This window comes from Protopterus annectens, chromosome 16.part0 (assembly GCF_019279795.1).
Source record: "Protopterus annectens isolate FY-2018-M chromosome 16.part0, PAN1.0, whole genome shotgun sequence".
Taxonomy (NCBI): Eukaryota; Metazoa; Chordata; order Ceratodontiformes; family Protopteridae; genus Protopterus; species Protopterus annectens.
In genome coordinates, this window is record NC_056750.1 from 311892654 (window position 1) to 311907931 (window position 15278).

General features: G+C 40.0%; 1 pseudogene; it reads right to left on the reverse strand.

Annotated features, from left to right (window-relative positions):
- Positions 1–14814: 14814 nt before the first annotated feature.
- LOC122791139 lies at positions 14815–14933 on the reverse strand (annotated as a pseudogene).
- Positions 14934–15278: the final 345 nt, after the last annotated feature.

The following is a 15278-nucleotide window of genomic DNA, read 5'->3' on the forward strand; positions in this document are numbered from 1 at the left end:
CTGGTTCTGTCTGAGGAGAGAGGTGCAATGAAACTATTTATATCATCCTGTAAGAGGTTAAAATCTGCTTTGGAGAAGTTTTTTAGGCTAATTGCTGCTAGAGGAGGGTCAGGTGTGATAGTTAACCTCAAATGAGACTGATTTGTGGTCAGATCTCACCAGGGATGAACTCACAGTGGGAGAGCTACAGTGTTCTCCCATATTTGTAAGCACCAGGTCCAGGATGTTGGCAGCCCTGTTGGAGGTGTCAACCAGCTGCTCCAGGACATTGGAGTTGACAAAGTCAAGGAACCTTTGGGCAGGTGAGTTTGAGCATGAGTAATTCACCCAGTCAATGCTAGGGTAGTTAAGTCACCCAAAACCTTGGTGCTAGGTTGTATCTTGGTAGACTCTATTTGATCCAGATAGGCAGAGTGGGTATCCTGATTCATGGAGGGGGGTTTGTAGCTAGCAATGACTTGAATAGATGCCCTACCAACAGGTAATTGTACCTGACGTATCTCTAGGGTGTTATACTGTTTAACCCGTCAGGAGGTGTATGTATCCTTGATGAATATTGCTATACCGCCTCCTTTAGTTTTCTTGCCTTCAGTTTGTGGTCTGAATGTGTGGAAGGAGGGTGAACCTGGCATGCCTGAGGTGCTTTCCATAGCCTTGAACTAGGTCTTCATGACTGCACAAATGTCTGCGTCCTCCAGGGTGAGGACTGCTTCCATTGACTGCAGTTTCATGTTAAGATTCCTAGCATTTAGCAGCATGACCTTTTTGGGTTAATATTTTTACTTTGGGAGTTTTGTCTTTGTGACACTGCCTAAAAAGGCACTATGGGGCTGGCAAGAGCCTTAGCCAGTAGCTAAAATCCCAGGGGTGACAGATGAAGACCATTTTCTTTATTAAAGACTAGCTTTATTTTTTAATAAAGAAGGTTTGATTCAACTAGTTAATGCTTCCGCACTTTCATTAGTGAATTTATACTTTGGAAAGCTTTTTAAAGAAAGTATTTCTACCACCTGTTATTAGGTGAGATATTCACAGTATGGTTTTTATTGGGTGCCTGAACTCTAAGGAACTCTAGGAAATCTTAGGCCTTCCACACAGAGAAGTTTCCTCATTATATACTGTTTCACTATCCCATTTGACTGTCAAGACAGTGTAGACAATGCAACACCTTAAAACTGTCTCTGCTGTGAAGACTGTACAAGGCTGCACCCTTAAGTATGGATGCTGGCATGGGGTTCCTTGCCATAGAACCCACTCTCTAAATATGCTCTCTGCAAATTTGCATCAGCTCAAAGAAAATTAAATACATTTATACTGCATTCCATTATGTGGTGCAGCCTTTGAGGCACGTTATGTAAACATCAATCAGTGTAGGTTGCGGTGATTTACATTCCATCAATCAGACCTAATTTTTAACCCTCCATGATCAAATTCACACAAAGACACTATAAAACGGTATGTTTTCAGGACACACGCCTTTTTGCACCCCTCAAACTCCTGAATCTCTCTATACTAACTCCATGATTGTACAACTGTGGGAAGTAGGAGAAACTTTCTAATCCTCGCTGTTACACACACTTGCTTTATTAAAATGTCTGTTGATATACCAGGCAACTGTCCAAAATGCTCTGACTGATTTGCTGTTGGCCAAATATTAATCTACCACTAGGGGTGCATCCATTTAGAGATTAGAATTATTGGGCAGAAATCGCATAGCTGGAGTGCAAAGGGGTGCAGCCACCATCCCCCCAAAATAGACCTATTGAATATGGTTTCTAAGTGCATCTCATGATAGTATTAACAGGAGGAAGGATACTGAAACAGGATACTTACACAGTGTCTCTAGTTTTTCAAACTAGATTTAAAAGCAAAATCATTATGGGAGACATTACATACCAAAACACTGACTACAAAAGCCACTTATCAAAAATATGCACACATATTAATCAATAATAATAAATCATAATTAATCAACAATTTTGAAGCAGACAGCATTAAATCAAACTAGTGATGGCAATATGCGTTGCTGTGATCTCTCTCTTTTTTCCACCAATGGTTATTCTATCAGTAATTAACCTCAATCATGTGACCATCAACTTTAAGCTAAATGTAAAGGCAAACCCATTTATATTCATTAACAAACAGGCTGCGTACCAAGCAAATGGAAGACAGCAACAGTTATCCCCCCTTCAAAGGGTCGACCATTAAGCATCCCCAGAAACTACAGACCCATTAGTCTAACTTGACCAATACGCAAAGGTATGGAATGAATTATCATGGAAAAGATCAGCAAAAACATTGGCAACCTGCAAACACTGGACCAATTCCAATTTGTTTTTTTGTCAAAGGAAGGTCATATTTACTTAACCTGATAGACTGATTTGAAAAGGTAACCAAGGCAATGGCTTAAGGGAAAATGGGATATACCACCCACCTACAGATGGCTAAGGCATTCAACACAGTACCCAGGTTGGGTATTTTGGGGAAACTCACTGAACTAGAAACAAATCCCCGGATTACCAGCTGGCTCCCAGATAGGACCAAGAAGCCAGGATTGGTGAGACTACCACCACCAAGAGGCTTATCACCAATTGAGTTCCACAGGGCTCCATGAAGGGCTCACTCCTGTTTGTTTACTTATTGGAGGTCAAAGCTGAAGTCAGTGGCCTCTAGCTAACCAAGTTCACAGATTAGTTCAAATTGGGAGGTATAATAGTCTCCCCTTGACAATAACATTCTGCAAGAGGATCTAACACAGACAAATGACTGGTACCAAAGTCATGGATTAAAACTCAGTGCAAACAAGTGAATTATAGTGGCTTTTGTGAAAATGTGTAACCTGTCAAATTACTCCACTTTGAAGACACCTCTACGATTTGACCTGGTAATTAGTGCTCTGGAACATATGTAGACAGTAATGTGGTCATAGCTAAAGCAGTACTAAATCATTCTATGTCTTCCAACTTCTAAGTAAGGGTGTGGCATCCAGGTCCAAGGAAGTTATAGTACCACTCTACTTGTCCCTTATCAGAGCCATCGAGTCCAATCCCCCTTCAGCTTGTATCTGACTAGGCAGATGCAACAGTTGGAGCACACACAGAGGCACCTCACAAAGAGAATCAAGGGTATTAACAGACTGTCCTGTACAGAGTCCTGCACAAGCTGTCGAGAGGCAGCCTGTCTTTGGCATACAAAGCATCTTTAAATCCAGCCCTGATGGAACATTTGCAAAATGAGCAGCCCCAGAAATACTAGTTCCCAAGATTTGAACTTTGCTTGCAACATAAATAGAACATGCTGGAGAAAGAGATATCTGACTCAAGGGATCCCCATTGTCTGGATTAGACTCCCCATCCATATGAAGTAGACTCCATCCTTAACTCTATTCAAACATAATCTTGACCATTGGATGGGACGTCCATCCATCCCCATATCTTTTATAGACATAGGCTGACAGTAAACATTCGTAATTGTGTGGGTAATCATAAATTCATCACCAGACTTGCCCCTATATCTCTTATGGACATAGGCCAAAAGGAAATGTTCAGTAACTAGCAGACCCCCCCCACATAACTTTTTAGCAACCTCCTAACAAACATTCTTCCCTGGTTAAGGTGCACATTTTTACAAGGAGATGCAATTGAGTTGGGTTGCATGGCTAGGCTTATAAAGGCCCTGGTGGTCACTAGCCTAGTATATGCCTATGAGCCTGTGACCACCTCTGGAGTATCACACCTCTAGCAGTCTACACATATCTTCCATTCCAGAGCATTTTCTGAAAAATAAACTTAAAAGCATGAGATAAACAAATGTAAATATTTTGTGCACAATAAAATCAATTGCAATTGTACAAATAGAGATGTTATCAGTAAGAAATATTCTTTACAATGATAATAGTTGGTGCATTCATAGCCTTTTTCATAAATACTTTAATATATTTTAATGCACATAAACCCAGAATTATATTTTTTGCAAACTTTCACAAAGTTTCATAGCTTGAAAACTATACAACCTATTTATTTATTATTTATTCATATTTATTGACCATCGATTAGCGGGAAAGTCCGACTGGGTAGGAATCCATTTTCAGTGGAGGCCTGGGGATAATAAGCTCCAAAGTATTATAAAGCATTTAAAGAATAATAATTTTACAATCTTTAAAAATAATACAAACAAAAATAGTTTAAATAATTATACCAAATTAGACATAATATGAAAACATTGGTTAAGAATTGATGAGAGTTAAATGACAATGATTTAATAGAGACATTTTAGCCAGTTTATAGAGAAATTAAAGGTAAGTTAGTATAACTCAAATAAGAATTGCAATATGAAGTGAGAGAAAAGCAGGCTTATGGTATATTTAGAGAGAATGCCAGGGGACAGAAATATACAGAAGTAAGGAAGACAATGGAGAATGCATAGTAAGGAGATGTAAGGTATGACTTTGTATTATATATATATATATATATATGTATATATATATATATATATATATATATATATATATATATATATATATATATATTTATGTTGAATAGCTGACTATTTGATCTGTTTGGTTAGCTGTTGTATACCAACATCAACTTTATTACAAGCTGAGATAAGTACAAACCGGCAGTGTTATAAGGTAGTACTGCTTTTTATTTTTTCTGCTTATTTGTTTCATTGAATATTTTGTTAAAGATAGTACTGCATTTTATTTTTCTGTGTATTTATTTGCTTCACTGAATATTGTGATCTGTCTCTCTGCAGTTCCCTCTCTCCCTATTCGTGTTGTGGTATTAATCTTGGTGGTTTTGGAATTGACCGACCCTTCTGTAACTTTGTGTTTGAACACTCCTCCTGGGTCCATCTAATTTGCTCACTCAACCGCGTACAGTGAGATCATATTTTGATTTCAGACACTCCTACCAGTCCCATCTGTTCAGCTCTATCCCAGTCTAGTGTCATTAGCTCTTTCTACCGAATACAGAGAGAACATTTGAGTAGGCCAGCCCACTTAAGCCCTTGACCTCGAATTATCTTCCTTTTCTCCTTTCTCCCTTTCCATTTTACTTTGTGTTCTAAGTGTGCTTCTCAGCTGATGAGTATGTTTTTTGGCACTTTTTAACTGTTCAGGGTTGAATTAAACAATAATTTAATTCAGTTCAGAATACAGTTTGAATAAATTGCTTTAATATTGCTACACACTCAAGTGTGCTAGGTTGCTCTGCACTTGAATTGTTTTTAATACTGTTTTAGCTGCTTTTCTGTAACAAAAAAAATGAATAATCATTCTAAGCTTGTTTCCTGCCTTTCCTGTAACTAGTCTAGTCTAGTCCAATTACAGATTTGCTGTATCCAGGACGGTTTGTAAACTTCTGAGCTCCCCCAAGCCATTCAGTGTTGGAGGCAAGCCTTCTAGCTTATTAGTGGGAGGGAAAGCAATAGGTAGCCTATCTACCACAAGAGGAGTGGTTTCTGGCTCAGACATTGTAGTTTATTGGCCATTTGGGCAGCTTTTCCATCTCTTTCAATGTTCTGGTCTAAAAGCCTGCGTTTGCGCTCGTTTCCCGCCTTTCCTGTAGGTAGTCTAGTCCAGATACAGTTTTGCTGTATCCAGGACTGTTTGTAAGCTTCTGAGCCCCCAAGCCTTTCTCTGTTGAGGGAAGCTTTCTAGCTTATCAGTGGGAGTGGCAAGCTCTAGGTACCCTATCTACCACAAGTGGAGTGGTTTCTGGCCCAGAAATTGTAGTTTATAGGCCGTTTGAGCACTTTTTCCATATCCTATAACTTTCTGGTTTAAAAGCCTGCATTTGTGCTTGTTTCCCACCTTTCTTATAACTAGTCTAGTCCAGATACAATTTTGCTGTATCCAAGACTGTAAGCTTCTGAGCCCCCCCCCCCCCCCGAAGCCTCTCTGTGTTGGAGGGAACCTTGTAGCTCGTCATTGGGAGTGATAAACACTAGGTAGCTTCTCTACCACATGAAGAGCAGTTTCTGGCCCAGAAATTGTAGTTTATTGGCTGTTTGGGCAGTGTTTTCCATCTCCTTCAACTTTCTGGTCTAAAAGCCTGCAGTTGTGCTTTTCCTGCCTTTCCTGTAATTAGTCTAGTCCAGATACAGATCTGTATCCATGAATGTTTGTAAGCTTCTGAGAGGTGCCAAAGTCTGCTCTTCAGTTTTTCCCTCAGATATGCTTATTTTCTCCTCTCCAGAACTTTTACTAGCTTATTAGTCTAGCACTTTACAATACCAGACTTTTTGTAGCAATTATTGTAGCACACAAAAGTGCTACCAGCACTAAACATTCTACAAGGAAGCGGCTCCAGTACTTATTATTAATGCCCACCCTTCCAGGCATGTGTAAAGGTCTGTTCCCTGTGCTTTCTTCTGTTAACCTGGTGAACTTGGGCATCCTGAGGCAATGTAGCAACTGCCTCATATACACCGACAACTCTCTCCTCTTACCTCCCAACACTCAGACTTGTGAGAGATGCACTTATATATCCAAATTTCAAGCCACACACTCTCCATCCAGAACCAGAATAGCTGGTCAAGAGGAGAAGGTCAACACATGCACCACACCACATGGAACACACCACCCTCCAGAACACACACCAGCACTGCCTTCACATAAAAACACAAACTACACACCGACCTTCACAGAGGCTCTCAATAAAAATCTACCCAAACAGCAGAGACCTCCAAGGCTGAAATGCATTAGAACACCACACCACAGCACAACACTAATCACGAGATACATAACTCTCCTAAACAGTGTGCCACTCAACCAAAGCCCCTAAGGCAAAACAGCATGCCCAACACATTAGTCATAGGCGACTTGATAGTGAGGCGCACTGATGTCCCACTCACTAGGTTAAATAAGGAGCAAGTAACAGTCAGCTGCCTGTCAGGTGCCAGGATCCACCATATAACCCATGCATTCAGGTCTCTCAACAACAGGTACAAATTCTACATGTGGGTGTGAATGACCTGAGACGTGCCTCCCTGGACTACATGAAAAGAGACATGGAGGAGCTCTCAGATTATGTAGCCCAGGCAGGTACAACTCTAGCCCTGAGCACCATCCATCACCCAGAATTATACCACAGTGCAAGCAGAAAATGATTGACACCAGAAACTTAGCCAATTGTTGAAATCATTCTAAGGGGATCCAATATCTGATTGCCTTGGATTACATGATTGACAGACTTCAATGCTTTGCCAGAGATGGCCTGCATCTCTCACCCCTGGGATTTCAGATACTACCCAAGGCTCTTGCCACCCCTATAGTGACTTTTCTAAGTGGAGTTCCAAAGACCAAATTGCCACTGTAACAACTACAAACCAAGTGCAATCTGAGGGTCATGCTGCTCAGCACTAGAAGTCTAAATCTCAAAATGCACTCACTCGAAGCACTCCTTAAAATAGAGAACATTCACATTTGTGCTGTAACAGACACCTGGTTCAAGGCAGCAGAAAGCACCCCTGCACTACCAGGCTATAGCTCATTTCACACCTTTCAGCCCCAGAACTTGGACCGAAGCTCCAAAGATGGTGGTATTTCCATATTCATAAAGGATGCGGACACCTCCAGATTGGTATCCTAACATAATGCATCAGAGATACTTCAGGTGCAGCTAACATTGGGAAAGACAGCGATTCAGGTCGTAGCCTGTTACAGGTCCCCAACCATGTCCCAAGACACTCCCTCCACATTCCTAAGCACCCTGGAGAATATTAGGGTCCAACCTAACACATTCATACTGGGGACTTTAACTACCCCTCCATTAACTGGGAAAACTACTCGTGTACCAATACACTTGCCCAACATTTCCTGGAATTCATTAATTCCAATGCCCTGGGCAGCTTGTTCTTACCTCCACCAGAGGTAGCAACATCCGTGACCTGGTCATTACTAACATGGGCGACCCTTGGTCTACAACAATACTCAACTTCTCCCTGGTTAGATCTAACCACAAACTAATCACCTTGGAAATCCACACCTCAACCCCCAGCAAAGGTAACCACCATGAAAAACTTCTCCAAAGCTAACTTTGGGCTCCTAAGAACAGAGGTGGCAAACTTCACGGCAGACATGCAAATGGAGGATAACGGCATGACTGCCGAATCATACACCAATGCACTGTACAAATACATACACAAATGCATGGATCTTGTCATACCCAAAAAAAAAAACCTACCTGGTTGTTCCCTGTCAAAAGCAAACTCTACAACAGAAGGAGGAAGCTGATGCGGAATAAGGTGAAGTCCCAAGACTGGAAAAACTCCCTTGTCAGCCTCAACAAAAAGTTGAGATCCCTCATCAAATCCTCTAAATCTAGCTATGAAAACAGAATTGCAGCAGATAGTAAAGGCAACCACAAGGCCTTCTGTAGTTATGTAAAAAACCTCCATGGCAATACCCAGGTTTGCCCTGAGCTACTGCACAATGGTACCTCCTATACTGAGCCAACAGATAGTGCCAATATACTGGCCAACAGATTCAGTGCCAACCTTTCCCCCCTCACCCCGAAAGGACCATTCAGAATACCAGTAGATTGCCAGGCACCCAGTATTACTGCTGCACACGTAAAAACAGCACTGTCCAAGGCCAAGAATACAGATTCTATGGGACCTGACAATATCCCTGGCTGTGCTCTACATGAACTACAGAGTGAACTGGCACATCATCTGTATGCCCTGTTCAATCACAGCCTCACCTCAGGCTTTGTCCTTACCAAATGGTGCACTGCTATAATCATCCCTCTCCACAAAGGAGGAGTGGCTACAGACCCTGGGAACTATCGCCCCATTAGCCAGACAAGTCTGTATGCAAAGCTATGGAACGCATCATCATGGCACTAATAAACAAGGATATAGGGAATCTCCAAACTCTGGATCTCACACAGTTTGGTTTTCTCCACACCACACACTCCAGAGACGTCAACCTTCGAGTTAGTCACCAGAGCTGTGGATGAAGGCAAGGTGGTTCATACAGCCTACCTTGATCTGGCCAAGGCCTTTGACACTATTCCCCACTCAGGAATCGTAGAAAAACTCACTAAGCTAGGTATCAACCCCTATATCAGTAGGTAGGTTGCAAACTGGCTGACAGAACCCACAGTGTGAAAGTAGCTAACTCCAAGTCAGACTGCCAACCAGTCATGAGTGGAGTCCCACAGTCATTGATCCTGAGTCCTCTCCTGTTTGGTATCTACTTCTCAGAAGTCTAGTCCAACACTATTGCAAGTTGGGAGCCATTATTATCTCCCCAAGTGATGTTGACATCCTACAGAAAGGTCTCACTGTGACCGACGACTGGTGTCAGAACCATGGCCTTAAGCTCAATGCCAAAAAATATGTCGTCATCCCCTTTTGGAAAATGGTAGTCCACTGAACACAGAAGGTGTTATAAGAGATCTGTGAACACAGGTTGACCGCAACCTCTCTTTTGACCACCACACTGCCACTGTGGTCAGAAAGTCATTCTATGTGGTACATCTCATTACTAAGGGTTTTGCATCCAGGAAGACAGAGGTCATTGTCTTCCTCTACCCTTCCCTCATTAGGCCAGTCATTGAGTACAATGCCCCATTTGGCATGTACCTCACTAGATACCTGCAACAACTGGAGAGGCAGCAAAAGTACCTCACAAAGAGAATCCGAGACCTTAAACACTTGTCCTATATGGACAGACACAGAAAACTCTGACTATTCTCTGTCTCATATCGCCTACTTAAAGGTGATCTCTGCTTGACTTATGAAGCCATGTCTGACCCAGCTCTGTTAGAAATGCTACATCTAAAAAATCCTAATCCCTCCACAACACACACTCCAGAGACCTCAACCTCATCACCACAATCAACAGAATGTGCTGGAGGGATAGGTTCATAACTTAAACTGTCCATGCTATGGAATAAACTTCCCATACATGTCAAACAGAGCACCTCACTGGCCCACTTCGAGAAATCTTGACGAGTTGATGGGAAATAGAAAATTCACCCCAGGGATCACTCCAGTGGCTCTACTCAACAGAGGCACTGGAAACTAAGGCCGGGTGGCACGTTGCCAGGGTAATCCTATGGGCTAGGCTTGTTAGGGCTCCAGGGCCATTAGCCTAGTACACACCTATGAATCTATATATATATATATATATATATATATATATATATATATATATATATATATATATATATATATATATATATATATATATATATATATATATATATATATATATGTGTGTGTGTATTTTATGGCAAATATATGATTCTGTTCACATACATATTCATACATCTATATGAGCGAGTTTGGGACAAAGGCTTCCTAATGATTTAAAAAATTCTACTAATGCTGGTAGTGTCTCAGTCAGGCACTTATTTGCACAAAAGTATCTTTCTATTTTTCTCTTTCCTTGCTTGATAACACAGTTAGTTATTTGTCTTAGTATTTGTCTTGTGTGTGCCTGTGTGTGTATCTATGTGAATGATCTGAAATGCATTACCATAGGCAGAATTTGTTTCACTTGATCACAGGCAAACATTAGTGGTGTCTGCAGTCTGACATTGCCTGTTTTTGGAAGGAGGTATTCTGAAAAACCAAAAGACTGAAAATTCAAAATATTGAACAAGTTTTTAGTTCAGGGGCAAGTCCCCCTGTATCCCTCATGTGGAGGGGGCTGATCACCCCACACTCCCTGATAACTATATATACTTACTCCAGGATTGCGGAACAGTGGAGAAGGGGCAAATTGTATCATTCAGTATTTTGAATTTTCAGTCTTCTGAAGTAGACCCATGTGTGCGTGTGTGTGTATACATACACACACACATATTATATTATATATATATATATATATATATATATATATATAGAGAGAGAGAGAGAGAAAGAGAGATCTACTTCATATAGATGAACAACTAAAATGTTGAACTTTAGAACATCGAGACTTGTAAAGTCAAAGTATCTATTGTACATGACAGAAAGCACTCTTATGAATGCAGGTTGTGCTGCTTCCATAAGAACAGATTCTACAATTAAACTGAAAAAAGAAAACAAGAATATAGCTTTACCAACAGTTTTACAGTAGGGCAAGGTCCCTGTACCTCCCATGTGGGGGACTGTGTTTGCCACACCCCCTGTTAATTAAGTATACCAACTCCGAGATTGCGTTACAGTGGGGAAAAGGGTACATTTTCTGATCCTCACTGTACCACAATCTCCATTTCATTTGTATTCTTTGTTCAGACCATTGATAAAAAGTATCTGTTCTTATGAATGCAGCATGGTCTGCATTCATAAGAGTGCTTTCTGACATACGTAATAGGTTCTTCGACTTTTACAACTTCTAGTAATATGAAGTTTTGCTTATATAATCTTGCGATGTATTCATCTCAATGTTCTAAGGTTTGATGTTGTGGTTGTTTGACTATATAAAGTAGATTCATTGATGATATATATATAATATATATATATATATATATATATATATATATATATATATATATATATATAAAACTGAACCCTAACACTTTGGTTTCTCTCTATTTTCCCATACCTCTAGTAAGCCCAGTACCTTACCTTCTAACTTTGCTGTATAACAATCTGATTGTTTTTTTTTTCTTATTCTATTCTGCCTAGGCAATCTGGTCTGGTCCAACCTGGAACATTCACTCCTCGCTATTCTTGGGCTCACTCTGCTCCCCTATCCTACCCCCAAATTCCACACACCCCACTACTTCCAGATTTATTTTCACCTAGCTAAACCTATAATATTCACATTGTCCAATCAACACCCTCTACACACACTCATCCATACACTTTATTTATTGTCTTATGATCCATAGTTAACTAAACGCACATTTCCACCTAAGCCCTACCCACCAAAAACTCAGCATCATCTTCTAACCTTTAGCCATCTCATCCCCCCAACCACTCAAACTACCATCCATAGTTACTTTATCAATCACTTTAACCAAGCAACTAAAGTCTTTGCAATATAATTCCAGCAATAATGCACAATTACCAAAACTCTAAATTTGACCATCGGTTTATAACAAAAAATGACATCCCTAGAAATTAGTATACTCATAACTCTTTCCCTAGCTTGTCACTTAACTTCTTACACACATCTAAATACTTCACCACTCATCCAAAAATCTACATGTCCTACACCATTCCAAACATCATTAACTACCATCAAAATATCACCATCAATTTTCAATACTACTCTCTTATATCAGTGCACCTTCAAAGTACCACCAATGAATAACCCACAGTTCAACTTTTTTAGAATACATAAAGCCATCACTACCTTCCTCAACACTCTAGTTAACATAGACTCACCACTTCTAATTAGTAATGACATACACCCAAACTCCAGTCCCACAACTACCTCACACTCACCTAGCAAATCATCCTCTGAACTCCAAAATATATTAAACACACCTCAGAAAAAATCCGATCTATTACTAACAAACTTAAATATCAGAAGTCTAACCAACAAGGTCAGGACTTCGTGCCACACTCTCTGTATACTCACCTGACATAATAGTGCTAAAAGAAACTTGGTTAAAGCCACAACATGAGATTATCTCCCTGGCTATAACATTCTCAGACAAGATAGGATAGGAAAACAAGGAAGAGGGGTAGCTATACTTTTCAAAAATAATCTAACACTACAACCCCTAAACCCAAACTTTCTAACATTCAATAACGCTGAAATTTTATTCACCAAATTAAAAGCTAATAACAAATACATAGTCATAGCAGGGGCATTATATCCCACCAGGGAACAACATTACAAGTTTAGAGAGCATACTTCAATGGACCAGAAAAACCTTTTCCCAAGAAACAGTAATAATGTGAGACTCTAACTTAGACTGGTTTATCTGTAATGCATAGAACCCCATCAGTCATATAAATCTGTATGGACTTACACAACTTATCCAAAATGCCACTTGAGTAGATAAAAATTCAAATAGACAATCCATCCTTGACTAGACGCTCACTACTAAAACTCTATACTGCCAATACTCGTCTGTCTCCCTGACAACCGAAGTGACCATTCACCAATCTTCCTACTAAGACAAAAAAACAATATTCCCAAAGCTACTGTTTACCACCAAATCTGGAACAAAAGCAGTCTCAATCCCCAGACACTAGTGAACACACTTAACCAATGTAACTGGTCTATTCTAAAAGAGCTACCCCTAAACACAGCCATTGGATACTTCAGCAACACATTCCTAAATGTTCTAAATAAATCTGTATTCTTAGGACAATCAGAACTAAAACAAACATCAACCCTCATCACCCCTTTGCTAACCAAAGAAACTAAAAATCTTTTCAAGCTTGGAGATAAAAGCCTGGGAACACTGAAAAACTACTAAATCTATACCAAATTAACTTGCATACAAGCAACTGAGAAAAAAAGCGAAAACTCGAATCAAACTGGATAAAAAACAATACTATACCAACATACAAATAACTCATCAAAAAATCCACAAAACATTTGGTCAGCTATCAAAACTATCCTGCTCCTCGGTCAGGTATCTACCCCAACCTCCATAACCACCACAAAGTTGGGTGCAACTGTCGAGCAACTTAACAAATATTTCACTGAGAGTATTCTGGCACTGTCCAAAAACAACTGTTCTGCACCAGATACTATACCATTATTAGAAAACAGGAACAGCAGCACTTTCTCCTTCCATCCCATCTCAACAAACACCATAAAGAAATCGATTCAAAAACTGAAATCAACAACCATTGCGGCTGACAAACATCCACCAGAATATCTGAAGATGACAGCTGTTGCTATAGCCTACCCTGTATTAATTCTAATCAATCAATCTATCACTGAACATCAGGTCCAGCATCTCCTGGAAAGTTTCTTATATAACCAGTCTCCACAAAGGGGGTACTTCAACTGAACTATCTAATTCAAGACCTATTGCTATATTATCTCGATCCAACATTTTAGAAAGGTGCATACATTCTCAATTTATCTACCACCTCTTAGACAATAAGCTCCTAGCTAACTCCCAGCACAGATTGAGACCTAATCATAATACAATAAATAAATAAAATAACTACTGCCCTCTTAAGTTTCACCAACACAATCAACCTACATTGGAGTGAAGCAAGAAAGAGAAACTATCCTGTGACTGCCAAAGATGGGCTCAAAAACTAAGCAAAAGATCTGTGTAAAAACTGAAACACACTACGACCGGCTACTAAAACTTATGCTCTTCAGAATAAAATAAAAACTTTAATTGTTAGACTTAAAATGAGACATAAAGCAATAAAACCAAGCCCTTGTTGATTTGTATATGGTAAGCGCTTTTGGCTAAAAGCCTTCCTCAGATCATAAAGAATCAGATTCCACAAGACTAAGATAAATGAATGAAACACCAGTCATGGTGCTAAATCCAAACCAATGCCTTTTTTCAAACCAATGAGTTCACAGCCAATCAGACATTTTGAAGGAAGCACACCTCCAAGTTGCCAAATAAAGACAATTTCCTTGAAGAAACAGCACATATCAGGCTAAGGCAGCCTTGTCAACACTAATCCGTGTTGGTGTTACTTCAGTTCTTTCTTCCCTAGTAAATACTTAGGATGTATGTAACTACTTAGGGCTTGTATAAATAGCATCAGTCCTTTTTGAATGAAACTTAACTAAAGATCTAGTGGTTTAGATTCTATTACTGAGACAGTCATTAATGAATTTCTCTTGGTTCAAACTGTCAAGCAAAATAAAGGACATAAAGACATAATGGAAATTGACTTCTTGTCCTGATAAGAACAAACTCCATGGTTTTACTGGTTCAGCACCTGGTATTCCCAGGTGGTTGCCCATCCAAATACTAACAAGGCCTGACCCTGCTTAGCTTCTGAGACCAGACAAGGTTGGGCGCATTCAAGGTGGTATAGCCGTACAAGCAGAATCTGATTCTTTGTGAAATAAATACATACCAAGCTAGAACATCTATTGTACCATTGGCTCATGTTGCTATTCCTTTGTACATTTTCCATTATTAATGGCAAAGCACATATAGATGTCTTGTCATTGGTCACCACCTGTCCACCCTACCACCAGCAACTCTCCCCCAGCCTTTCAACACATGAGTTACTGTCCATTATTTCATCACATCCTGCAACCCTGCCACTCACTCAAATATACTAATAACAGCTAGATCCACCTTAAATGATTTGGCCGCCTTACTTTGCACCCAGGCTTGGGCTAAATACTCCAATAACTATGTCTCCAACCAAACTCCCTCTTT